The 27,623-nt window shown below is 39.9% G+C and overlaps 1 protein-coding gene across 4 annotated transcripts in view; it reads left to right on the top strand.

The window, feature by feature from the left end:
* Window positions 1-14,242: 14,242 nt before the first annotated feature.
* Window positions 14,243-27,623, top strand: part of COL8A1 (collagen type VIII alpha 1 chain) — a 153,126-nt gene continuing 139,745 nt past the window's right edge. For 3 of the 4 annotated variants that reach the window (XM_032351181.1, XM_032351170.1, XM_032351191.1), the window contains exon 1: window positions 14,243-14,472. The gene's annotated coding sequence lies outside the window, so the exon portion shown is untranslated. The remainder of the gene's footprint in view (window positions 14,473-27,623) is intronic. The other variant, XM_032351199.1, reaches the window with a different exon arrangement.

The following is a 27,623-nucleotide window of genomic DNA, read 5'->3' as shown; positions in this document are numbered from 1 at the left end:
TGGAGAAAGAACACAATGGAAAACCCCAAACCCATCAGGAGAAAAGATATCATAAAGACCAGAGCAAAAATCAATGCAAAAAAATTAAAAGAACACTAGAACAAATCAATGAAGCTAGGAGCTGGTTATTTGAAAGAATCAATAAGATTGATAAAGCCCTGGTCAGACTTATCAAAAAGAAAAGAGAAAGGACCCAAATAAATAAAATCATGAATGAAAGAGGAGAGGTCACAACCAACACCAAAGAAATACAAACAATTAAAAGAACATATTATGAGCAAAAATACACCAGCAATTTTGACAATCTGGAAGAAATGGATGCATTCCTAGAGACATACAAACTACCAAAATGGAACCAGGAAGAAATAGAAAACCTGAACAGACCCATAAACAGGAAGGAGATTGAAGCAGTCATCAAAAAGCTCCCAAAAGACAAGAGCCCAAGGCCAGACACCTTCCCAGGGGAATTCTACCAAACATTTAAAGAAGAATTAATACCTATTCTCCTAGAATAAATGAAACAAGATGGAATTGGGAGGGAGACAAACCATAAGTGACTCTTAATCTCACAAAACAAACTGAGGGTTGCTGGGGGGCGGGGGGTTGGGAGAAGGGGGCGGGGTTATGGACATTGGGGAGGGTATGTGCTTTGGTGAGTGCTGTGAAGTGTATAAACCTGGCGATTCACAGACCTGTACCCCTGGGGATAAAAATATATTATATGTTTATAAAAAATTAAAAATTAAAAATTAAAAAAAATACCTATTCTCCTAAACCTGTTCCAAAAAATAGAAATGGAAGGAAAACTGCCAAACTCATTTTATGAGGCCAGCATTACCTTGAACCCAAAACCAGACAAAGACCCCATCAAAAAGGAGAATTACACCAATATCCTTGATGGACATGGATGCAAAAATTCTCACCAAAATACTAGCCAGTAGTACATTAAAAGGATTATTCACCACAACCAAGTGGGATTTATTCCAGGGCTGCAAAGTTGGTTCAACATCCACAAATCAATCAATGTGATACAATACATTAATAAAAGAAAAAAACAAGAACCATATGATACTCTCAATAGATGCTGAAAAAGCATTTGACAAGGTATAGCATACTTTCTTGATCGAAAGTCTTCAAAATGTAGGGATAGAGGATACATTCCTCAATATCATCAAAGCCATCTATGAAAACCCACAGCTAATATCATTCTCAATGAGAAAAAAACTGAGAGCTTTTCCGCTAAGATTAGGAGCACAGTAGGGATGTCCATTATCACCACTGCTAATCAACACAGTACTAGAATTCATAGCCTCAGCAATCAGACAACAAAAAGAAATTAAAGGCATCTAAATCAGCAAAGAAGAAGTCAAACTATCACTCTTTGCAAATGATATGCTACTTTATGTGGAAAACCTAAAAGACTCCACTCCAAAACTGTTAGAACTCATACAGGAATTCAGTAAAGTGTCAGGATATAAAATCAATGCACAGAACCCTTCTACACTATTGGTGGGAATGCCAGCTGGTGCAACCACTCTGGAAAACAGCATGGAGGTTCCTCAAAAAGGTGAAAATAGAACTACCCTATGACCCAGCAATTGCACTACTGGGTATTTACCCTAAAGATACAAACGTAGTGATCCGAAGGAGCACGTGCACCCCAATGTTTATAGCAACAATGTTTACTATAGCCAAACTATGGAAAGAACCTAGATGTCCAACAACAGATGAATGGATAAAGAAGAGGTGATATATATACACAATGTAATACTATGCAGCCATCAAAAGAAATGAAATCTTGCCATTTGCAATGACGTGGATAGAACTAGAGGGTATCATGCTTAGCAAAATAAGTCAAGCAGAGAAAGACAACTATCATATGATCTCCCTGATATGAGGAAGTGGAGATGCAACATGGGGGCTTAAGGGCGTAGGAGAAGAAACAAGATAGGATTGGGAGGGAGACAAACCATAAGTGACTCTTAATTTCACAAAACAAACTGAGGGTTGCTGGGGGGAAGGGGGTTGGGAGAACAGGGGTGGGGTTATGGACATTGGGGAGGATATGTGCTTTGGTGAGTGCTGTGACGTGTGTAAACCTGGAGATTCACAGACCTGTACCCCTGGGGATAAAAATATATTATATGTTTATAAAAAATTAAAAAAATTTTTAAAAAATCAATGCACAGAAATCAGTTGCATTTCTCTACACCAACAGCAAGACAGAAGAAAGAGAAATTAAGGAGTTGATCCCATTTACATTTGCACCCAAAACCATAAGATACCTAGGAATAAACCTAACCAAAGAGGCAAAGAGTCTGTACTCGGGGAACTATAAGGTACTCAAAAAAGAAATTGAGGAAGACACAAAGAAATGGAAAAACATTCCATGCTCATGGATTGGAAAAACAAATATTGTGAAAATGTCTATGCGACCTAAAGCAATCTACACATTTAATGCAATCCCTATCAAAATCCCATCCATTTTTTTAAAAGAAATGGAACAAATAATCCTAAATTTTATATGGAACCAGAAAAGACCCCAAATAGAGGAATGTTGCAAAAGAAAGCCAAAGTTGATGGTATCACAATTCCAGACTTCAAGCTCTAATATAAAGCTGTCATCATCAAGACAGTATGGTATTGGCACAAAAACAGACACACAGATCAATGGATAAGAATAGAGTACCAAGGAATAGATCCTCAACTAATCTTCGACAAAGCAGGAAAGAATGTCCAATGGAAAAAAGACAGTCTCTTCAACAAATGGTGTTAGGAAAATTGGACAGCCACATGCAGAAAAATGAAACTGGGCCATTTCCCTACACCCACACAAAAATAGGCTCAAAATGTTTGAAAGACCTCAATGTGACCTTCATCAAAATCCTTGAGGAGAACACAGGCAGCAACCTCTTTGTTCTCAACTGCAGCAACTTCTTCCTAGAAACACCACCAAAGGCAAGGGAAGCAAGGGCAAAAATGAACTATTGGGACTTCATCAAGATCAAAAGCTTTTGCACAGCAAAGGAAACAGTCAACAAAACCAAAAGACAACTGACAGAGTGGGAGAAGATATTTGCAAACAACATATCAGATAAAGGGCTAGTATCCAAAATCTATAAAGAACTTACCAACTCAACACCCAAAGAACAAATAATCCAATCAAGAAATGGGCAGAAGACAGGAACAGACATTTTGGCAAAGAAAACATCCAAATGGCCAAAAGACACATGAAAAAGTGTTCAACATCACTCAGCATCAGGGCAATACAAATCAAACCTCAGTGAGATACCACCTCACACCAGTCAGAATGGCTAAAATGAACAAATCAGGAAATGACATGTTGGTGAGGATGCAGAGAAAGGGGAACCCTCCTATACGGTTGGTGGGGATGCAAGCTGGTGCAATCACTCTGAAAAACAGCATGGAGGTTCCTCAAGAAATTGAATATAGAGCTATCTCATGACCCAGCAATCGCACTGCTGGGTATTTACCCTAAAGATACAAATGTAGTGCATGAGAATGCTTACAGCAGCAATGTCCACAGTGGCCAAACTATGGAAAGAACCAAGATGTCCATCAATAGAATGGATAAAGAAGAGGTGATATATATATACAATGGAATACTCTGCAGTCATCAAAAGAAATCTTGCCATTTTCATTGACGTGAATGGAACTAGAGGGTATTATGCTGAGAAAAATAAGTCAATCAGAGAAAGACAATATTCATGTGATCTCTCTGATATGAGGAATTTGAGAGGCAGGGCAGGGGGTAGAGCAGGAAAAAATGAATCAAGATGGGATCAGGAGGGAGACAAACCATAAGAGACTTTCAATCCCACAAAAAAAAATGAGGGTTGCTGGGAGTTGGAGGGGGAGGGATAGGGTAGTTGGGTTATGGACATTGGGGAAGGTATGGGCTATGGTAAGTGCTGGGAAATGTGTAAGCCTGATGATTCACAGACCTGTCTGTACAGGGACAAATAATACATTATATGCTATGGGACAAATAATACATTATATGCTATTATATTATATGTTAATAAAAACAGTTAAAAAAAAAGAATTAACACTATGTATAATGTCTACCTTTCAGAACTTGAAAAGACAAATTAGCCATTGAAGGTTTGGAATAGCCCTGCAATGATGAAATCTGCCTAATCTTAATAATTCAAAATTTCTGCAACACAAATGCTTTCAACATATTTTTTCTACATAACATTTATTAATATTCCTAGGGCTAGGGGCGCTTGGGTGGCTCAGTCAGTTAAGCATCTGACTCTTGCTCTCACCTCAGTAGTGATCTCGGAGTCCTGGGATAGAGCCCCACGGTGGTTGGGCTCCACACTCAGTGGGGAAACTGTGTGAGAATTTTCTTCCCCGTCTACAGCCATACCACCCTGAACGCACCCAATCTTGTCTAATCTCGGAAGCTAAGCAGGGTCGGGCCTGGTTAGTACTTGGATGGGAGAATTCTCTTCCCCTCCCTCTACCCCTCCCCCTGCTGGTGTGCTCGCTCTCTCTCTCTCTCTCTTTCAAATAAATAAAATATATCTTAAAAAATATTCCTAGACACTGGACTCCCACAGAGTGTTACTAATATTATTATTACTATTATTATTGTTATTATTATTTATAAGGAACAAAGAATTAGATTCTTACCTCACTGAATAGGCCAACTTCTTGCCCTCATGAGACCCCAAATTCTTGCCTATACTAACAACATGATAGGTGGAATTCTTAATTTATGAGTTAAATTAGTGAGCCTGATATTCCCATGGGGCGCCTGGGTGGCTCAGTGGGTTAAGCCTCTGCCTTCGGCTCAGGTCATGATCCCAGGGTCCTAGGATCAAGCCCCACATCGGGCTCTATGCTCAGCGGGGAGCCTGCTTCCTCCTCTCTCTCTGCCTGCCTCTCTGCCTACTTGTGATCTCTGTCTGTCAAGTAAATAAATAAAATCTTTAAAAAAAATAATAAATTAAAAATAAATAAATAAATAAAATTAAGACCCAGATTAGGACCTAAAAGCGTTGTCCCAAAACCCAAAATTGATCATTTTTTACGCATATGCCTATATATATTTTTGTTATAAAGAGGAATATTCAGATGAAAATATATTCATAGGTATATTCATGGATTTAAAGATGGTAGTCTTCATAATCTCAAAATGGAGATTAACCAACAAAAGTTTACTAGTGCAGTTAACCCTATGCTAGTGTTTTGAGCAACACAGTTTTCTGCTTTCAAGGAATTCGCAGTCTTTTTGACTTCTCAAGATGTGGAATTTATAATCTAGAAGGCAGAAGTTAGCACAAGATAACACAAATTAAAATAGCAAATAATATTCATTTGTGTTGATACAAATATGTCTTATCCTTATTAATGTCCAGTAAGAAACCCTCTCAGTCTAGTCAGTGAAAGTGGGAATGGGGAAGCCCACCTGATCCTGAACAATGGTCTTCCTGTGCCACATGGCCCGATGCGATATCCGTATCCACCTGAAACTCTCTGATTAGTATAGCATGGAAGTCTAATAAAAATTAAGATTCCAGAAGGGATGCAAAATATACACAACAAAATAACCTAAACTGAAAACCAAGAGAATGAAGAATTGAACACGAAAGAAATGAGGATGGGAAAAATCAGATGAAACCAATACAGAGTGACACACTCCTTCTCTAATGCCTAGTGGAAACGAAGCTGTAAGAAACAACTTACAAGAATTTCAAGGGATCACTTTTTGCACAGAAATTTAAGTCTCACTTTTTAACAGGTCATTTCTCTTCCAACCCCGTTTCATAGTAATCTAAGGCCCATTTAACCAGGTGTCAATAACTGTGATGCTTTTAAGGTTTCTTGCACATAGACTTAACCATTTCCTTTTGCACTGAGTGAAACTCCAAGATTGTGACTTTCCTTCTAAAAAAACAAACAGGCTTCCAGAGATGAAGAGATCTGGTATGGGCATACTGAGTGTACTCACAAAGCCATATGACGGCCTTAAGCAGAGGTGGCAAGGGATAACCATTATGTGTTCACATTTAAGAAATAAATTATGAATAACATAGTAGTCAAGATATGTAGGACTCTAAATTGCTCCCCTTGTTGTCATGGAGGCTCTATAAGGACATCTTGTAATATGTTTCCCTTACAAGGAAATAGATGAGAACGATAAACCATGAGATGGTATTTAGCCATCTTGGAGGGTCCAAAAATAAGTGGCCACAGTTCTTAAGTGCATTCAGCATTAGCTGCAGTCTATTTTCCATTCATTCAGTCAATCAAAAGGATTATAATGTGGGACACCTGGGTGGCTCGGTGGGTTAGGCCTCTGCCTTTGGCTTGGGTCAGGATCTCAGGGTCCTGGGATCAAACCCTACATCGGGATTTCTGCTAAGCAGGGAGCCTGCTTCCCCTTCTCTCTCTGCCTGCCTCTCTGCCTACTTGTGATCACTCTCTCTCTGTCAAATAAATAAAACCTTAAAAAAAAAAAAAAGGATTATAATGTGATGGTGTATGCCAGAAGAATACATTTGGCCCCTTTTTATTTCAAAGAAATACTGAAACACATCTGCTCAAATAACACTTGTACTTCTACTGACTTACCAGTCAGGAAGACTCAGTTTTTAGGCCAACATGCAGACTGACCCTCCTTATTTCCAATGAAAAAACATAAAGCATATATTCTATTTTCACCCTAACAAGTAAGGACCAAGCTTTTCTTTTCTGTGTGTTTCTTGATTCCAACTTCTGACTTACATTTTGCATTCCGAGTTATCATCTCAAAGCTCCTGGTAATGAGTAAAAACCTCCTCTGAGCTCCTGTCATAGAGCCCAGTATTTATCTTGCCCACAGAATTTGCCATGTTGAATATAAAGGATCCATTTACCTCTGCCTCCCTGACAAGATTTTAAATTCCTCAAAAGTGGGAACCAAGCAACTTGGTCTTTGGGACTTCAGCTTGTACAATGATGCCAGAAATATACCAACAGCTCTAAATGTGTTGTTGTTGTTGTTGTTTTGTTCAGTTTTTTTGTGTTGTTTTGTTTTGATGAGCTAAATAGGGTGTAAGGGGCTAGGAATATAGAATGGTAGGAGAGAAGTTAATAATTAATTTTTTTTTTAAGTTCCACAATCCACAAACTTATATTGACTACCCATTCTATGCTAGGCCTAGTGTCAGGAAAAGGGGTTAAACCTTCAAGAAGAAGGCAGTGAAGTTAAGGAGAAAAGAGCTGAGCATATGTATAAAACTCTAGATAGCAAAAAAATTTCATAAGAGAAGTGCTTACTTTCCTGGGAGCTTCAGAAAAAGGATCAGAAAACATATCTTCAAAAAGGTGGTATTGAAGTAATAAAGGATGTGAGCATGGGTCCATATGTGGTTCTGGCAACAGGAGCTCCAGGCACCACCACATGGAAGATGAAGAGTCAAGCATTATGAAAAGCTAACTGTCTCTCCTAACAGAAGCATAGGGTATGTGAGTGAGGCTGGAAATGAAGACTGAGCTTGAATCACTGGGCAGGGGGTGGGGGTGAGGACCTTGAATGTCAGAATACAAATTCAGATTTTTTAAAAAAATATATTTTATTTATTTATTTGACAGACAGAGATCACAAGTAGGCAGAGCAGCAGGCAGAGAGAGAGAGAGGAGGAAGCAGGCTCCCTGCTGAGCAGAGAGCCTGATGTGGGGCTTGATCCCAGGACCCTGGGATCATGACCTGAGCCGTAGGCAGAGGCTTAACCCACTGAGCCACCCAGGCACCCCCAAATTCAGATTTTTTAAAAAATCAAATAATGTTCTGCCATTAATGATGTCTGAATGCAGATATGGCATAATCCTTGCGGGATTTAAGGTCATTGCTCTCAAGGCAACATTCAAGGTGATCTGGGGACAGCACATGGCAGTCTAAGGCAAGGGTACTTCTTAGATCTCTCATCGCAAATAAACATTTTTTTTTTAAGATTTTATTTATTTGGGGGGCACCTGGGTGGCTCAGTGGGTTAAGCCGCTGCCTTCGGCTCAGGTCATGATCTCAGGGTCCTGGGATCGAGTCCCACATCGGGCTCTTTGCTCAGCAGGGAGCCTGCTTCCTCCTCTCTCTCTCTCTGCCTGCCTCTCTGTCTACTTGTGATCTCTCTCTGTCAAATAAATAAATAAAATCTTTAAAAAAAAAAAAAAGATTTTATTTATTTGACAGAGAGAAAAAGATCACAAGTAGGCTGAGAGGCAGGCAGAGACAGAAGTGGAAGCAGGCCCCCCGCCGAGCAGAGAGCCTGATGTGGGGTTCAGTCCCAGGACCCCGAGATCATGACCTGAGCCGAAGGCAGAGGCTTAACCCACTGAGCCACCCAGGTGCCCCGCAGATAAACATTCTTGCCTGTCAGACTGGAGTTCTCCATGGAAATCTTGTATTAAGATGTAACTAACTCTGATCAGGAAATAGGGGATTTATTATAACTGAACATGAGGTAAATATTAACAAGTACTTAAGAGAGCAAACCACGATCAGAAAGAATGGAGAATAGAAGTTAAAGAAAAGTTAAGAGTTATTTAGCAAGGGCATTCTAGAATCAAGACAATTCCCAGACAGCAGATAGGGTCTAGGGTGCCATAAAGTAAGGGTGAACTATATTTTACTAGTACCCTGGAAGGCCTATACTTTTCCACTCCTGAATAAGAAATAATCCCTGGATTATATCACCCTCTCTTTGCTGCACTGGCCCCATGAAAGAATTCCTACAATGAAATTTTTTTAAGGTATAAAAAAAGAATAGTGACTCTAGTTGTCACTGGTTATGGGGAAGGTGAGAGCCAGAAAAAGGCTCACAGACCCTAGTAAAAATCTAATCATTCGGGAAACTAAAAGAGCTATAAAAAATTTAGACTTCATTGAAAAGGGCAACCAAGATTTTCCCCATTAAGGAAATAAAGAGGTAAGGCACTGGGGAGAGAGAGGACTATCTAGTGAGAGACCCTTAGAGAGATTCTTAGGAAATTAAATCAATTAATTTGGATATCAAGTATATCTTGGACAATGGACAGTGTTTCCAGAAACCAGGGATAGGTGTGGTGTGGTCCCATTTCCAACAGGCAAAATGAGAATTACTCCTTGATTCAGAGAAAGAGAGTTAAAATGCTTCCAGGTTTAGAGGCTGACAGCTAACGTAGGAGACTTCCACCAGTCCCTACCACTGAGAGCAGCAGTGCTTACAGGTAAGGGCTAGCTAAGTGGCGATGGTACACCACTCTTAGGGATTCTGTACCTGAAATACAGACAAGGTTTGATATTGGGGTGTAATCCTCTTATAGCAAACACTGGATTCATGCATTATGAACTCTTACTCCCAGGCGTAAAGCTAAGCATGTGCATCACTGAATGTTGGGTTGACTTCACGAGGAAGAATAAAAGGATCATCTACCCGACTGGCACAGAGCAGACCTCTGAAGGGTGGCAAGACATTTGGAGAATGCCTGGTTAAGCCTTCTTATTTTGCATACAGACACTAAATCCAAAAAAGGATAAAACACCGTCCCAAGTTTTCACGGGTAGTTAGTGGTTGAGTTGGGACTAAACCCCAGATTTCCTGACTCTCTGTCCAGTGCTCTTTACAAAGCCAGCAGGAGTTGTGAGGCAGTCTTCTGTAGGATCACCCGAGTCAGCTCTCTACCATCTGGGCCAACAGGAAAACAGTGACTCACAGAATCCAGCATTCCTTTGGAGTGCAGGAGAGGTGTGCCTTTCTTCTACATTCTGAGCCTTTTCAATTTCTGTAAATAAAACCCTATTTTAAATGCTCTGGGAGAGTTGGCAATCGTGAGTTCCCCGCAGGTCAGGATCATATTTAGAACATTAGAACAAGCTTAGGCTGACTGACTGATAGATCCTTTGATAGATGAAGAGCAAATGTCTGTACATCAAACTCCAAATTGTCAATAATTTTTGCTTAGACTAACAGCCATGTTCATGCATTTTGAAGCACTTAGGAGTGGCACAAAGAATGAGAGACTGAAATTTGCCAAGGGTAACACATGTAAAATCATTGCAAGTTAGCTGTTTAGAAGCATACATGTGAAGGTATAGCTTTTAATGTCAGGTTCCACTGTTCTTTAATCCAGGACGCCTTGAAAACTCATGATCTCATTCATCAGACCAACTATCAGAGAGTGGGTACTTTCTGAGAGCTTTAAAACTGCCACAGTTAAATGACACACAGAGCGGACACCACCCTTCACATTAATCGCATCCATCATCCTGGCTGTACTCTGGGAGAGCCCTGCCTTTCTCTCTCCTTACAACCGCACAGGGCACTGATAGCAATAGAGTCACCACTCTTTCTGCCACCTCTCATAGGCCTCCAAATCCGCAGGACATAAGACACTCTGATTTCTTTATTTCTAAGTATGATAGTAACCCTAACCATATCCCTCGCATGTATCTGCAAAGCTACTATAAAGACAATATTCAAAGAAGAGCAAAATTTAATAGTATGCCATTCTACTGTTCAAAAGTGTTCAATGACTTCTCACTGCCTACAGTACACAGCTCAGACTACTGAGGTGACACATAAAGCCTCCAGCAGGCTGATCCTACCTCTCCTTTCCTGTTTCTTAGCCTCATTATTCTGCTACATAGACCCTTCCCTCTTAATCATGCTGGTCAATTCACTGTTCCCCCAAATAATCTTGTGCCTTCCTCAGCTGAACACATCCTCCTGCTTGCCCTACTGTTCATCACCCATGTATCCAAATGTGACTTTCCATGGCTCAGCTCACTGCTAACTTCTCCTCTTTGCTACCCAACTAATAAAATTTCATGCTTCTTTTCTTCCATGAGAACAGATCTACATTCTTGTTTTCTTCTGCTTTGAATATCCCACACTATCTGGTATCCATTTTTAATAAACATGTGTCAATTGATTAATTCCAAAAAGGGGGTTCCATATTTAAGGCTCTTCAAAATATGGTAATAATCTAGAGCTGTTATTATATTATCCACACAATGGAAACTTCAGAGCATCTAGTATGTTGTCATTGGATTCCTTTCTTTCCACAGAAGACCAAACTAGGTCATTTCAAACCTCAGTCACCTTCAGAGAGATTCTAGGAGGGCACGCTAAGAACCAGCAAAGAAATCACATTCCTGGATTCCTTACTTGTTGTCCAGATCTGCTACTGAATCAGTTTCAGGCAAGTGTGAACTGGAGAAATGAACTAATCATTAGCACCAACCAAACAAAATGAAAGGAGCTCTTTTGTTATGTTGGCTGGATATTCAGGTTTGAAAGGAGGGAGTGAAGGAAGGAAAAGGAGAAGAAAACTAACAGCCATCAACTGTCTTCCCTTTGAATGTACCTTTCTTGCCTTTTCTGTTTATTTTTTTTTTTACAACTATGTGATAGAACTGGAATATTTGGAAGGCATAAAATTGGGATTGAAAAGGTGATTTGCTGTAATCTAATGAGGATAATTCCTAACATGTTTACCACCCAGATGCTCTTCTAACTGGGTCTTGTTTAGTTTGCCCAGAATACATTTCTTTGCTAAATTAAAAAGTGCCTAAGGTGGTACCCTGCCTATAAAATGACATCTGATTTCAGGAGTCACGCCAGAATAGTCAATGCAGTCCTGCTTGTAGGTCTAGTAACAAGGGTTATTTATTTCATAAATTTAATTTCATGGGTTTGGCCACATCCTTAAAAGACAAACATACTATTTGGAAATAGGAAAACTGAGTTATTAAGGATGAGAAAAGAATAAAACCAAAGGGCAAACAGGCAAAAAAAGTTAATGTGAATATTCTAGCTTCCTAAGCATTCATTAATTCTTTTTTTTTTTCATTCATTAAACTAATAAATAGTAGTCATTTTCTATGTATCCATGTTCCATAGTGTCATTTGTTCAATTATATTATATATATCCATTGAGTACTTGTTTTCTGCCAGCTAGTTAACCACTAGATATAACTTCTTTGCAGCCTAAAAGTTACTGAAAATAATGCAAATTTGGGGATATATATGAAAAATTATAAATATTAAAGAAACAATTTCCAAAAAAATCATACCATCTGGAATAATTGTTCCAAGGTCAAATTTGTCTATGATAAATTTTAAATTTTTCATCTGGTATATCACTAATCTTTCTTCATAGCCCCAGCACATGGGGTTCTACTTTGTTAATTTCCACATGTATCCAATTGAGAATAAGCTTAGTTACAAAAGAAGCAATGGAAGCCTTGGGCTCCAGAGGCAAACAGATGGGAATATGGCTATGGGAAAAACTAAATCCAGTGTAAACTTCGCGCATGTAGCATGTAGCATGTAGTGTTATTTTTACCCAAATGCCACTGTTGGGCATTTTCTTAATGGAATTCTTTTATTTATTTATTTATTTATTTATTTGAGAGAGAGAGAGAGAGATCACAAGTAGGCAGAGAGGCAGGCAGAGAGAGGGAGAACCAGGCTCCCTGATGAGCAGAGAGCAATGCTGGGCTGATCCCAGGGTCCTAGAATCATGACCTGAGCCACCACGGCACCCCTTAATGGAATTCTTTAAATCCTGTTTTTAATAGTTGTGACCTTCTTTAGACCAATGATTCCTATAGGGAGGAGAGAATTTTGCCTCCCTACTCCAAAGACATTTGGCTAAGTGTAGGGACATTTTCAATTTCACCACTTAGGAAGGAGGAAGATATTGGCATCAGGTCTGTAGAAACCAGAGAGGCTGCCCAACACTCTGCAGTGCAAGGGGGGAAGTCCTCACAACATAAAATTATCCAGCCCAAGATGTCATAGTACCCAGTTTGAGAAACCCTGCTCTTGACCATCATTTTTCCTTCTCTTGGAGCCTGGTAACCCTCAAAGACATCAGGATCTAACCTGAGACCGGGCTAGGTGTTTTGTTTTGTTTTGTTTTGTTTTGTTTTGTTTTGTTTTTATGACAGTCTGGTGCCGAGCTCACAAGCTTTGAAAGCTCAGTAGCTGTGACACCTTTTAAGTTTGAGCTAGTGGCTTAATCCCTTTAAGATTCCGTTCTTTAAAAAACAAACAAAGTGAAGCAAACAAACAAAAAAACACTACATAATACCTCATAAGGTCGTGGTGAACACTGAATCAAGTTTTCTATCTATCTATAGGTAGATGTATTTATGCAAAGACCTAATCAGTGAAAGCCCTCTCATTCTTCCGTCCACTCACCCCACCCCGACTCCTTTCTTTCCCCTCTCAATATCCCCCATCTTCAAGGCTCAGGTTCTCCCCTTTAAAATGTTTTAATTCCTTTGGTGGCTGAAATCAAGTTTGGGCTGGGAAGTGAGTCACCGCTCAGCAGCTAAAGGAGCTTGTTTTTCTTTCTCTGAATGTATTTCTTAAGAATTTCAGCCTGATCCTTCAGCCGTTTGCTGGTCGAATCCTCTCTTAATGTTCAAGACACACAGAGAGTGAGCTATGGCACTAAGACGTTTTCCAATTGTTAGGAATGAAAGTTTTTTAAATACCGAAAATAACCAGAGGGCAGAGTCCTGAAATCCTGTTACATAAGCAGACGTTGGAAGACCGAGGTTGGTTTTGAGGTTCCTTTCTCCACAAGCCAATCTCAGCTGATCCTCCCCAACCTTTGCTGGATTTACCTTAATGCTGCAGAAGTCTCAACAGGGGCCTCTGGATGCTGCACGCTACCGGCAGCACAGGGAGACCTTTCTTGACAAATAAGCACTGCCGGGAGTGAGGAGCGGAGGCGGGTTTTACCAGCGGACCGACCGGGGCTGCGGGCGCAAGCTGCACCCGCTCCGCGCCGCGCGCTCGGCTCCGCGCCCTGGGCTCCGCGCCGCTGCCGGGCGGGCGTCCGCCAGCACTTGGGCTGTGCTCCTCGGACGCCCAGCGGCCCCTCCTTGGCCTCGCTTAGGAACCCTTCCGTTTTCCTGAACCGTTATTTAGTTTTCCAAATTCACAGAAAACACCTTTAGTGCTAACAGTCACCCACAAAAAAAAATAATAATTTAAAAAAAAAAGAGTCACACAAAAGCAAAAAATAATCCAGTTCTCCTTTCCTTCCAGACCTTGCGTGTTAGTCTCTCTCTGTCCCCTATTCATCTTCTCCCCAACCCATTTTCCGTCTTTGGTCTACATCCCTTTCTCTGTTGTTCTTCGTTCCCCCTTTTTTCTTTCTCTTTCTCCCTCCCTCTCCCGTTTCCATTCCTTCCACCGCTTCTACAGCCTCCTCCCGTCGCGTCTCTCCTCCCTCTTTCGGGCTCCTGCTCTGCCCTCTCCGCCCCTCCCCAGAGAAGAGTGTCCAGCTCCTCCCGGGGCTACCCGCCCGCTGCTCCTTTCCTGCCCACCTACTATGAGGAGCAGCTCCTCCCACCTGCCCATAAAAGCCAAGTGCATGTTACCAGCCGCGGATCAGAGCACTTTCCCGGTCCTCTCCTGTGGGAGCCCCCTGAGCCTTTCTCCTGGATCTTACGTGCTCAAGGTAAGACAACACTTCTGCAGGCATATGACCTACTAGGGGTTGCTGCGGGGGTGGGGAGTAAGTCTCCTCTGGTCAACACGCTTACTGTTTGGTTCGAGCTGACTCCTACGGATGCCAGATCAGCTGCTCCTTTAACTAGCAACTGGTTTAAAAACAAACTTCTGTTTGAACGGTAAAATAAAAGTTCATTTTGGGCAGAAACAGCAGCACAAATACTGCAAAAACCTTCTCTTTTTAAATCACTTTTCCCCTTTTGCCGACTGTTGCTGAAGTTAAAATATATCTGTGTGGGGTGTTTTACTGACGTTTTTCATTGTAAATATTTCCTATATCAGTGGGGGCAAGGAAAACTTTGTCCCATTGTCAAAAATGTACTTTAAAAGAACACAATTAGTTTCCTAAAAATAGCACAGTCAAAAGGTCTGCTAACAATTTAGCAATGTTTTCGAACCCCCAAAGACAGCTTCTGTGAGTCCTTTAAAAAAGTATCTTTCCAGGTTTAAGTGCTTGGAAAAAATGATGTGAACGGGTGCCCTTTGCACAGAGACTGTAATCAGGTGGCTGGTAGATAGGAAAGAACAAATCCAAATTTACAAGCTGGGGCAAAATGTGCTCTCACAAAGCTATCTTTTCAAGACTTTTCTAAAATGAGAATGGTGTTGGAACCAAGAAAGTATATAAAAGAACTTCATGAATTTCTATACATACACCTAAACATAAAGCGTTTCAATATGTTTCACAGCAAGAGAAAAATACAGGCCAGATTATACAATTCTTCTGTGTACACCAGACGGTTGTAAAGAAAGATCAGCTCAAAGGCTTTGGAAGTTTGAACCCTACTTGCCACCTTCTTTTCCCTCATCTAGTAAATTAAAATCCACCTGACTAGCACCCGGTTCTCAGCGTTATCCAGTGTTTAAGTTCCATCCCAGGTGAAGACTGCTGTATCTTTCCATTTCTGAGGTCAAAGAAAGAGTCCCATGCACCTGTGACAGGAAAAACATACTCTACAGCTACTTCTGTAAAAACCAGACACTTGGTCCATGAAGTTTGCCGTCAAAATCTGTGGGCTGTGTGGGATGAAACTCTCTCATGTGGGAGAAAAACCCTCTTCAAATATTTCCTCTGGGGAATTAATTGCACAAGACCACATAGAGACGACAAACCAAAGCTGGCAGTCAGGAAACCAAACCACTATTTCAACCCTTAAGGTTCTTAAAGTAAAAGAGGAAGAGATTCACTTTTTTTTTCTTTTTTGTTTGTTTATATCATTTCACTTAAAAAGGGGAAATTCACCAAAGCTGTAAATAAAACTTCACCATTAAAGAAAGTAGAATCATCAGAAGTTTAACAGAGGGTCTTTCAAAGCTATTCTCCATATCTTTTGCATATCAAAAGAAATAATAAAGATATACTAAAATTCTGTTGGCATGGAGGGAATTCAGGGCTATTATTCAAATGAAAGACTTACCCGGAAAGCTTTGTGTCATGCAAAATTTTGCTTCATTGGAAAAAGTTATTGCGAGGAGTATGGTTTCCTTAAAGAAAATGATATAAAATTACTATTGGCCGATAGTATGTGACCTGAGCATATTAAAATACCTTTCATCTGGAGCCACAACGCAGACTGCTTGCTTCATATCTGATGTTAACTGGGTAATCAACCACGACAAGAGCACAGGTATGGGACCAGGCCAAACCAAATGTGTGGCATGTCCAAGTTAATTCTTCTTTTATGGTAGTACCGAACTCATGCTATCATCACAAGGGTGAAAAGACACTACTTCATTCACCAGATTTCCCTTGAGGGAAGTTATCTTTCCTGAAAGAAAAAAAGAGACAGAGAGAGAGAGAGAAAGTGCTCCCAACGTAAAAGAGCTCCTGTTATTCCTAAATTTGAGGATGAAAAGTGTTCTCCCAGAGTTAGCTTCTGCTTTTCCTGGCCGCTGATCCATTCTACCAGCTATGAACCACTTAAGAATAGCGGCCTCCCCCTTGTGCCATCAAGTTCAGCACCCTAAATAACCGGGTGAGATCATGGAGATCACTCATGACCTAACTTTCCCAGGGCACTTTACTGGACTCTTAAAGTGATTCTTTCCCTAGCATACACATCAGGCATGATGATTCTTCTCTTAAGTTTTTAGGAAAAGCAGTGCCGGGGTTTCATTTAGTTACCTCAATATCTCCCTTTTGCACCCTGTATGGAGACCTCACATGAGTCTTCTCTTTGTGCCATTATATAGCTGCTCCTGGATTGGGTTCATGGCCATAACCTAAGTGACACCATTCCAGCAGGCTTGCTGGCTCCTTTAATGGTTCTCAAAAAAGGAAAAAGGAGCAGCTGCCTGTTTCACTAGAGACACAGGGAAGGTGTACCACCGATTGCAAGGGCCTGCTACACCTAGGGAAACACACATTTGAGATTTTCTACGACTCACAATTCTAAAATGATATTCTTTCCATGACCAGCAAGTATATCCCACTTTCTTCCATTCATGCTACAAAAGTCAAAGAGAAGAGAATGGGGATGAGAGCTGAGAGTGAAGCCAGGAGGAATCTCTCATAGAAAGTGCTCTAGAAGAAGAGAAAGAGCAGAATCTCTTCCCAATGCAATTTTTTTTGCTTTTACTGATGTGGGACATGAAGAGATGCAGAGGGGCAAATATTCATATGTGATCTTGGCTTCTGTCTTAAATCAGTAAAAGTATTTCTACTAATACATCAAAATCTATCTCTGCCGTGTCCTTCTGGAACAGAGGAGAATAGCCCAGTTCTATGGACCAAACGATTTCAGGTCTGCCCCCCATTAAAACCCGTAGGACCTTAACAGTTACAATTTTAAAAACTATACAATGAGTACAAAAATCCTCAGAACATTAATGGGTGGTTTACATCAACAAACCCACTTTCCCAAAGGGCCCAATGGTGGGTAATTATTTGCAAGTGAGAAGTTAGTACTCCTTTTTATCTGTGGTCACCCACTTCTGGTATGGCAACTTGCAGAGTGATGGAGATGTGGACCTATTTCCCAACCTCTGTTCCTCCCAGTAATCCTTTCTTCCTGCGTTGGCTTCTTTCTCTTCCACTGAGGCTTCATAACCATACATACACATAATTTAAAGAAAGTACAGATCTTGAGACTAGAACTCAGTCTTCTGAGGTGCACTGTTCTCATTTATTGAGTGAAAAGGAAAACAAAAGGAGAGGAGAGGAAAAGATGAAGGGGATGAATGAATGTTCTTTGGAACTTAGAGAATGTTTTACTTTAGCATTTTGTGAAATGGACCTCTTAGTAACCAAAGCATCCAGAATTTTAAAAAAAATAAATAATTTTTTTAAAAGATCAACTCACTAGTTGCTACAAAATGCTAAGGTTATAATGAAAAAGATCTTCAAGACCTGGCAATCATTAACAGCAGTTTACACCCCCAGTACTGAATGAAAGCTCTGCGAAACTTGCCTTTTCCAGAGTGAAGAGTGAGAAAGAAAATTAACCACATTTCAGCACCGACAGAGAAGCCACTAATCAAACATTCCACTATTGCTTTGGTAACTGTGTTTGCTGTTTGAGGAAGGAGGTTCTTTATAGTCTATTCTCAAGCAAATAGTTGTGCAGTAAAGGGATTAGAGGGGGCCCTTAATCTGGGGGCCCTGTGGACACAAATCCACAAAGCCACTGAAATTGTGTGACACCCACTGAAGTGACTGAAACAAAAATGTTCCTGAAAACTGATTACAGAGAGTAATTAGCTAAAATAATACTGAATTCTAACTGTTCAATGTGGCATAACAGCAAAAGCACCTCACAGTACCTCTAGCTGATTATATATGATATTAAAATACACCTGAGGATTCACCTTCAACCTCCTCTATTAATTTTGGGTTCATTGCCATCCTTCTTCCTAGAAAATGAAAACTTCCATTCTCTCCTTCAGCATAAGATCTCTCTTCAATTACTACAGATTAAGTTCCTGGAGTACCACTCATACTTGTGGATTTTCTCATTACCAAAAGTCTCATACTTTCTCTTAAACAGGATGTAAATTTTCACTCCAGCAAGTAAGAAGGCTTTACATTTTTGTAAACCTTAATTCATCTATCTAGAAGAAAGGTAATTTAAAATTGCCATTGCCTCCAACAGGCCCTTCTGAATGACGTTTCTAAACACTCTAGTCCCTATTCTAATTTCTTGGGTATTATACTGAGAGAATAACAGAGTATAAACGCTGGAAGGATCTTTGGAGCTAATTTTAACTGACGTTAATTTAACAGGTGAGAAAAGGTCAGGGAGGTTGATGTCATGCCGAAGTTCACCCAGACATGTGTAGCAGAACTCGGGCTCCAGTTTAGGTAGCCAGACTCTTTAAACAGTGCTCTATCTTGGCTAACCAGAGTGTGTTTTCCCAATACAGTATGTGTCAAAGCTGTCTTAAAGTCTCATTAAAATATTTATGTGACAGAACAAATGTATTATTTTGTGATGGTTTAATAGCATAACATTCTTTTCTCCCACCCAGTAGACAGTGTGTTGGCCTTATAATCACCTTACTCCTTCCCAGGTCTTTAATGAGAAAAAAAGGCAAAATATGCATAAAGAACAACCAGAGGAAACTTTGAGAAACAGACAGATTGAGGAGTATAAGCATGAAATATGTTCTGTCAGAGGAGAGGGGTCAATGACCCAAGAATATAGAGACAAGATAGTGCAGCAAAGAGGGCTCATTCCATCTTAGATAGAAGAGGGAGAAACTTGGTAGAATTTTGAGGTACTAGAGAAGAGATTTTTAATATGCCTGATCCAAGAGTCTCTCAAATGTTTGGGAGATAAAATCCTCTTTGGGTCAGGCTCCTTTCAGTACAATGCCATTTGAGGACTGACTCACAGGGGTAAAAGCTTAACAAGTATTACATCTTGTTAAAATTCTTCTTAACACTTGACTGGGAAAAGAGCCTCATTTGACCTCTAATTCAACTGACCTAACATACTAACTATAGATGTCAAGGCATCAAAATGTTTTTCTGCTAAGATAACAATATAATTTGGGGTGATACATAAAGTTATTCCAATATAGAAAATGATGAAGGTAGAAAAGAATATTCTTGTATCATTTCTGGAAATAATTTACCCTGAATAAGTGGACAGATGTTACCCCAGATGCTTCTTCACTTTCCTCTAAAGCCTGACAATTGTTTGCATATCTTTGAAATAGTACTTGTGTTTCTGAAATTGATTTATTGTATGTTAAAATTTACATAGTCTATGACTTAGCATCATCGCGAAAACATTCTTTTAAGTAAGTCTCTTGAAGACTGCCTCTCTTAAGCTCTCTATTGATGTGTTTACATCATATGATATTTAGGCATTGGCATCATTTGATGTGCTGAGATTAAAGACAATCACTTCATGTGCTACTTTTCCAACTCTAACTGAATAGGCTTGGGTGTGGGTGTCAGCTGTTGGCTTCTCCGGGAAATAAAATGTGTCCAGCCTGTTACGGCGCTTCCCCAGTCCTCTCTGTTAGCTAGATAAAACAGCTGTTTTGTCACTGGGCCAGTGATCTCCATACTTCAGGCTTCGTAGTACCAGGGCAACTATGGCTGGTTTATGCAGAAATTTTATGCTACCCAGCAGCAGAGTGGGTAAGTCACAACTGCCTTCAGATCAACAGGAAGAGACAGTGAATCCTAAGAACTGGTTTGAGAGCATTGTCCTGGGGCAGCTGGGAAACATTTTGGCAACTATTATCCTGTTTGGTTCCTCCAGCTATCCTGCCATGCGCACTCGAAAGATAATCTAAACTTGGTTCATAAGTTCAAAGTGATGACTGTACATTATTCTATCTCTTTAAAGATCTTTACTTACTGATAATCTAGTCTTAAAATCCAGCCGTCATGGTGTTCATCCATGCTATAAATCCAAAGAAGTGGCCTCCTGTTAAAAGGCAGATGCAAAGTAAGCCCAAGACTGATGTGAAGCGAGACACTAGGTTGGGCTAAAAATCTGTGGCTTAGGTGGCCAAAATCGAGGTTGGGAAAAATAGCAGATAAAAAGAGAGGTACAAAGAAAGTATGCTATTGGATCTATAACTCCTGATTTAACCGGAATTCCCTTCCTAGCTCCCAGTTTATTCTAATCCAATGTTCAAATGAGTGGGGAGGAAAGTCAATGACCAGTAGAGGGAGCCGCGGGGCTGAGTGTCTCAAAAACAAACAACAAAACAAGCAAAAAACCTGACTTGTACCGGAGGGGGCCTTTAGAGTTGAATTTTTCCTGATAAAAGGCAGTGACAGGTGTCTTTTGCAGCCAGTGGCTAAGATATACTAAAGGAGTGTATCACATTGGTGGTTTTCTTTAAAAAAAAAAATAATAATAATAATAATAACCAATATAAGCCTCTAGGAATAAATCACCTGCATTTCAGCAATGCCAGAAATGTCCAGGCTTGTAGAGGTTTGTTTGAAAGAAAACCAAAGCAATCTTAGAAAATGGTCTTTCCAAGGCCACCACTAGCCAAGACTAAATGCCCACAACTAAATGCTCAACTCAGTAAAAAACAAACCCTGGCAGCTGGGGGTCGGTGAGAGGAGGGCAGGGAAGCTCAGGCGCTTGAAAGATCATGAGCTAACAAAGGGAGTCCTGGTGCCCTGCCATGACTAGTCCTTCCTGACAACAGGAGCAGGAAGGGATCTGGGAGGAAGAAAGAGGCAGAAATGGGCCAAACAAGGTTCTCTGAGATGGCCCCAAACCTGCACTGTTGGATCCAGGTCTCTCCAAGGAGAGGCCAGGGCCTTGCCGAGACCGAAGTGAATACCTTTCCGTTGAACATTTCCATTGCACAGCTGTGTTGGGGATGGCTTGTTAAGACTTGAGACACTTGCATAATTCAGAACCCTTTGGGGGATAGAGATCAATTAGGACCATAAAAGAAAAATCCCTGGCACACCAGAGAAGGGCTGCTTGCTTTGTACAATTTATGACATTCACAGGAATACAGAGCAATCCTCTAAGTCTATGTCTGATGTCAGCAGAGATGAACCTATGAAGCTGGTACGCAGAGGCCTACGAAGTCCCCATTTGAGAAAATCATGTGTTTTAATCTCAAAAACACCTTGACTCTTTCTGGGGTCTTAGGAAAGTCATTAATCATCTCTGTGCCTTAATGTATTTATCTTAAATAGGAGAACAGTTTTCAAATAACCACTCTCTTTATCATTTAGAGACACTTGAGGTCTTGCCAGTTATTTTACGGAATGATACTACTTAAAGCATACATTGTTTCTGTTACTTATGTAGTGAGTGGATTATACTCAGAACACCTGGTAATGGATCACAGTGTTGTAAACAAAATCAAGTCAAAATGGAATAAAATTCCAACAAAGCACTTAACCTTTCAAGACACAGCACAAGCATTTTTGTTTCTTAAAATACAAAGGACAATTCCTTATGTCTCAAAGAGCCAGACAAGGTCAAGTGTAAGTAGAAAAGGGAAGAGAAAGAATTAAATTATGGCTTAAGAGTCTCAAAAGACCTCTGTGTTCACTTGTCCATAGTTTGACATTAATTAAAAACTAATTCTCCCTGCACAAAAAAGTTTTTTGTTTTAAAATTCTGTTGTAACTATGGGACACCTGGGTGGCTCAGTTGGTTAAGCAGCTGCCTTCGGCTCAGGTCATGGTCCCAGCGTTCTGGGATCGAGTCCCACATCGGGCTCCTTGCTCGGCAGGGAGCCTGCTTCTCCCTCTGCCTCTAGCCTGCCACTCTGTCTGCCTGTGCTTGCGCTCTGTATCTCTCTCTCTAACAAATAAATAAAATCTTTAAAAAAAAAAAAATTCTGTTGTAACTAAAGAAAGATGATATTTTTAATAATGATATTATATTATGTAAAATCTGAATGTTGCTTCTTCAACATTTTCCGAAGTGTGTTTCAAAAACAGCAGTACCTGGGATATTAACATGTGTTTATACAGAAAAAGCTTCTATGGTCAAATAATTTTAGAAATACTCAATGAAACAATATGATCAGTTCAATTCACTGCAAGTTTCACAAAGACCTTAATATACTAATTATATTTTCATTTTTCAAAAATGTGACAGTAAATAGTGTGCCCTAAACTTATTTGCTGACAAATCTTCCCAACCTGAGAGCATCTCTTGGGACTGGTATTCTGTAGAACAACTTGGGAACAGTTTAGGTATCACTGTCCTCTTCATTATCTGAAGATCTACTGGGACATGGTAATTTCAGTGTTGCTAGTTATTATGTAATACACATTGAGTTAGTATAGATTATGTGCTATGCCAAATCATAAAGTAAGGAACTATCCCAATGTAATGTCCATAACCAGTTGAAAAAGGAACAAAAGAAGATGAACGTGTCTTGGTTCAATGGCTCAGTTCTTCATAATAAAAATAATAGCAGAAATGCCAGAATAATTTAAGTGTTTTACAAATCTAGAAAGATAGATGATGGAAGAGAGGAAGGAAGGAAGGAGGAGGGAAGGGACATTGGACAGATTTAAATGATCTATTCCTTCCTTCTTCTTTCCCATTGTCTAGAGATTGTGTGTAGAGAAATGACCATCAATAAGCAATAAATTCAGTAAACGAGGAGCCTACGTAATTTCACAAATTAACTCAGCAATCTCTGATCTGGTAATTCTGTGTCACCTTAACCACTGGTAAGGATCACTAGCCAAACTTCTTCCTTGAGCATTTACTTTCTCACCATAAATAGGAATCTAATTCCCATAACAGGATCACACTTACTGGTATCCTAGTGTATCTTGCTCTATCAGAGATTATTTGGGTTATTGATGACACTCAGACCTCCAACTCCTATTAAATTTCCTGTTTCTCTTAGGGCCATACTCTGGGAATTCTCTTTCCCCTCCACAAAGATAATGCCCAGAGGTCAGTATCCTAAAAATGTGAGACTGGAGCATCCTCTCCTTTAAGAACATAAGTATTTCACAGTCATCCAAACAAGCAACTCAAACTAATCATTAGTAGTTATAAAAATAGATACTAACAGGATCTGACATTGTATCATTATCTAACTATCATTAGTAGTTATAAAAATAGATCTAACAGGATCTGACATTGTATCATTATCTCTGTTCCTTATATGAACCCTATGACAGCAGTATTATCATTCTCAATTTTCTTAATTTTTAGTTAATTATTTATTACAGGGAGAGAGAAAGTGAGCCCAAGTAGGGTAGAGCAGAGGGAGAGGAAGAAGCAGATGACCCACTGAGCAGGGAGCCAGTGCAGGCTCGATCCCAGGACCCTGAGATCATGACCCAAGCCAAAGGCAGGTGCTTAACCAACCGAGTCACCCAGTCTCCCCATCATTCTCAGTTTAGAGATGAGAGAAATGGAGCCTCTACTTGGCCAAGAGGCTTGCCCAGGGTCACACAGCTAGCAGGTGGCAGAGCCAGTATTCCCATCGAGGTCACACTCCACACTGCTCCTCCACACTGCCTTTCATAGTGCCTTCTAGTGTCATAAAAGGGAGAAAAAACATCAATTCCCTGTGACAATGCCTCTGACTCATAAAGAAAGTGAGAGAATTCCAGTGGCTCTGTTCCTAGACACTGCCGACTGGCTCTGTTTCTTGTTTAGTGCTGTGATTTTAATTTCTTTCTCTTTTCTGTATTTTTTTCCTAAAAGCATGCTGTCATTTTGGAGCCAAAAAAGTAAGGGCTGTGTAACTAGAAAAACCAAAAAAAAAAGCTATCTTTTCTCCCTAGAGTAATTTGTAAGGGCTAAGGTTTCTCCATAAATTCTCCCCAAGTGATCCCAAGTTGCTTGGCATCAGTCTGGAAGAGAGAGTGACAACCTAGCATTTCATTCCTAAGGCGGTAGAAATTCCCATGATTATATGAGGAACAGACAGAACAAAAGCATTACAACACGTTAAACGAACTTGAATCTGGCTCGTCAGATCATTCTCTTTGGCGTTACTTTTATTATCATCCATAGCCAGATGATGAGAGTCAAGACAACTTAAATGATTCCCTCAAGCCATGAGAGTCACCTAGAAAAATGTCTATATTGTCTACACCTGTTGCTTAACTGATATATATGGGTATATATGGAAATAAGTATACCTCGAAGCCTTCCTCTGTGTCATGCCAAAGACTCAAGAAGAAATAAGGGCTAGTTCTTTCCATATGGTCACATTCTGCATACTTTTTTTTGCCTTTGTCCTTGACCTTCCCTTTCTGCATGTGGTTTTTCCTAGTTAATCTACAAAATTAAGATTCCTCCTCCAAGATTCAGATCCTCCAAGATCTGAATCAGGTATCTTCTGCTTTGAGAAGACGTGCTTACTCCCCACCTGCCCCAGGGTCCACTGTACAGCTCTGCCATGCTCCCTAGCCCCCTGGGCATGGCCCTGTCATGGCCATGTCCACGCTGTGATAGCATTGGCCTCTTCTATGTGCAAGACTGGGAGCTCTTTGCCAAAGGCTTCAGGTCCTGCTTATCTCTGCACCCTCAATACTTAGCACATAATAGAAACCTAATAAATGTGAAAAGGAGGAAAGGAAAAAGGGACCAGGCAATAGAATACAGTGATGGTGAATGAGAAGCCTTTAAATGCTCTTTTCTCTATCTCCATAGATTGTTCCAAGAAGACACAATTTTACCTAAGTCCATTCACACCCGGGCACACATAATTAGGTTACCAGTATGACATTTTTTATAGTGTTAAACTTCTGGAGCTAACCATGGCGCATGGGATGAACTTCCATTGGCATGCTAATATTAAATATTAACCTTCTATCTACTAAATTACATAAAGAAAAATTTGCTGGGTGATGCCACAATCCCAGGACTGTTAGTACTCTGTTCATAAATATTAGTGGCATCATGAAACATGGAACAAACACCTTAACTTGCCAGTTAAGCTCAGGTACCTCAACCTCTCAACCCAAACCACCTTTCCATCTTCAACCCTCTCCGGTCTACAGCAGGAATCAGTCCTAAACCACAAACATTATTATTCCCCAAAAATCCTCTTTCCTTTTCTCTACTGAATGTCCCTCATTGTTCTTAACACTTGACAAAATAACCATAAATTCAAGGTCTCGTTAAAGTCTTCCCAAATATTGCAGCCTGCACTGATTCTGGTTTATTCTCAACTGACAAGCAGTTGCTACAAATGTCACTTACATGTTGCCTGTACACAAATCAGAGCTGTCTGCTAGACTATTCTGTAGTGAAGAAATGTGCCCTATCTGAGCTGCACAGAATGATAGCCACCAACCACATACTGGGAACTGAGCACTTGAAATGTGGCTAATGCAAGTCAGGTCCTAAATTTTTAAATTTTATTTTATTATAATCTCCTTAAATTTAAAATCAAATAACCACAGGTGGATAGTGCCTACTGTATTGGACAACACAAAATATTTACATTTTCATGTGCCATGTCTTGTATTCCTTGATGACCACATAAACTACTGAAAAGATGCTTTTCTGTATCCTGAGTGAATGTCACGACCACAGTAGTGTTCTTTAAATATTGTGTTCAGTGCATGGCTTTCCTACCGTGCCTAGCATTCCTGCCTCTAATTGTTACATTATCTTAAGGAAGTCCTCTTCCCTACATATATAATTTTAATAAAATACTACAAATGGTATTTCCTTTTTTTTTTTTTAGTTGCTTTAACTCACAGAGAATGGCACTGTAATGTTATCTAGATCCTTTATCACTATACAAACAAAATGAGATAAAGAATGATTTGAACCGAGTCTTTCAAAGAGAAAGTTCCATTATACACTGCCATCTCTTTTCCCTTTTATGGGAAAAAACACGTTTTATATACCTGTTCATAGAATTGCTTCAATTTTCAATATGACTATTTCTACAGATAAAAACTGTCCCGGGGTATCCAAAACAAGTTCAGTAAGAGATTTTTGCCTTTATCTCCCTCTGAAATCCCATGACTCTCTGAAGGAAAGTAGTTCTTTATCATAGATTTTCCCAGAGCATTTTTGTCCCTATTTCTAGTGATCAAGCTGACACTCTTTGAAGAAGGCTAAACCCTCTACCAGAAGGTCAAGGGAGGTCACATGTCTTTGGAATTTAACAATGATGTGCCCCTGGCACTTGCTGGCTTACCAACGGCCCTTCAGGAGTCAAACCACACAATAAAATCCTGTGCCTGGCAAAGCCAAGAGCAAAGTGATCAAACAGTCTGGCTGCAGATTAGATTCTAACTTATTAATAAGCCTTCAGAAAATAAACCAGAGTGAGTCTTAAACAGCAACAGTTTACAGGAGATGTTTAATGATTTCGGAGGTCCGCCACACCGCATGCCTTCCTTCTGACTCAGGGAAGAGCAGGATAGGGCAGAAGACACGCTCAAGAATCCAGAGCCATCAGCTGTATCTTTTCCATTTACAGCTAAGTCTATCTGGAGTGACTGGAAAAATTTTCAATGAAAACTTTTTTTAAATAATAAAATAAAAGAATTTACCCAGCTATCATGAGCCAGACAACATCAAGAAATAATTATGAATGTGTATTTTCCCCTGCCTTGTAAAGTATTTACAAATTATAGCATGAACAAACTCTAAAGTAAATGGTAAAGATAGCAATAACATTTAACTTGTAAATTTTTTATATTTAGCCATAAAAGAATCACCATGTGTTTAAATCACATTTGAATACATATAAATAAAATTCTCATCTGTAGACATGAGCCACTGGCTGCAGAAAGAATCCATGACTCCTTTTTAACATGGCAAGAACACTGGAGAGGCTTAGTACCTGGTTTTTATAAAATAGAATTCATTATCACCAGGCCAGCAAAAGTGTTAGTAAGTATCTTAATTTGGAAACTTTAAAAAATGAAGAGAGTGATACTGATAATAATAAACTCTGTAGAGAAATTTACTGTTTATGACGTATTTTATATACATTCCTTCATTTGAATTAGACAGAGGAAGATTTTATCTATGTTTTACACATGAGACAGTGGAGGCTTAGAAAGATTAAGTAAATTTCACATCATTTAGATAGTGAATGTTTTGAGCTACAATATGAAGCTGAATCATTGAATCCTCAAACGGACCCCCCGTGAGTGCATATCCCCAGCTCAGGGCTCAATCCTAGAACCCTGAGGTTATGTATCTC

The sequence above is a fragment of the Mustela erminea genome, chromosome 1, assembly GCF_009829155.1.
Source record: "Mustela erminea isolate mMusErm1 chromosome 1, mMusErm1.Pri, whole genome shotgun sequence".
Classification (NCBI taxonomy): Eukaryota; Metazoa; Chordata; class Mammalia; order Carnivora; family Mustelidae; genus Mustela; species Mustela erminea.
Note: the sequence above shows the minus strand (reverse complement) of the source record. Positions and strands in the feature narration are given on the sequence as shown.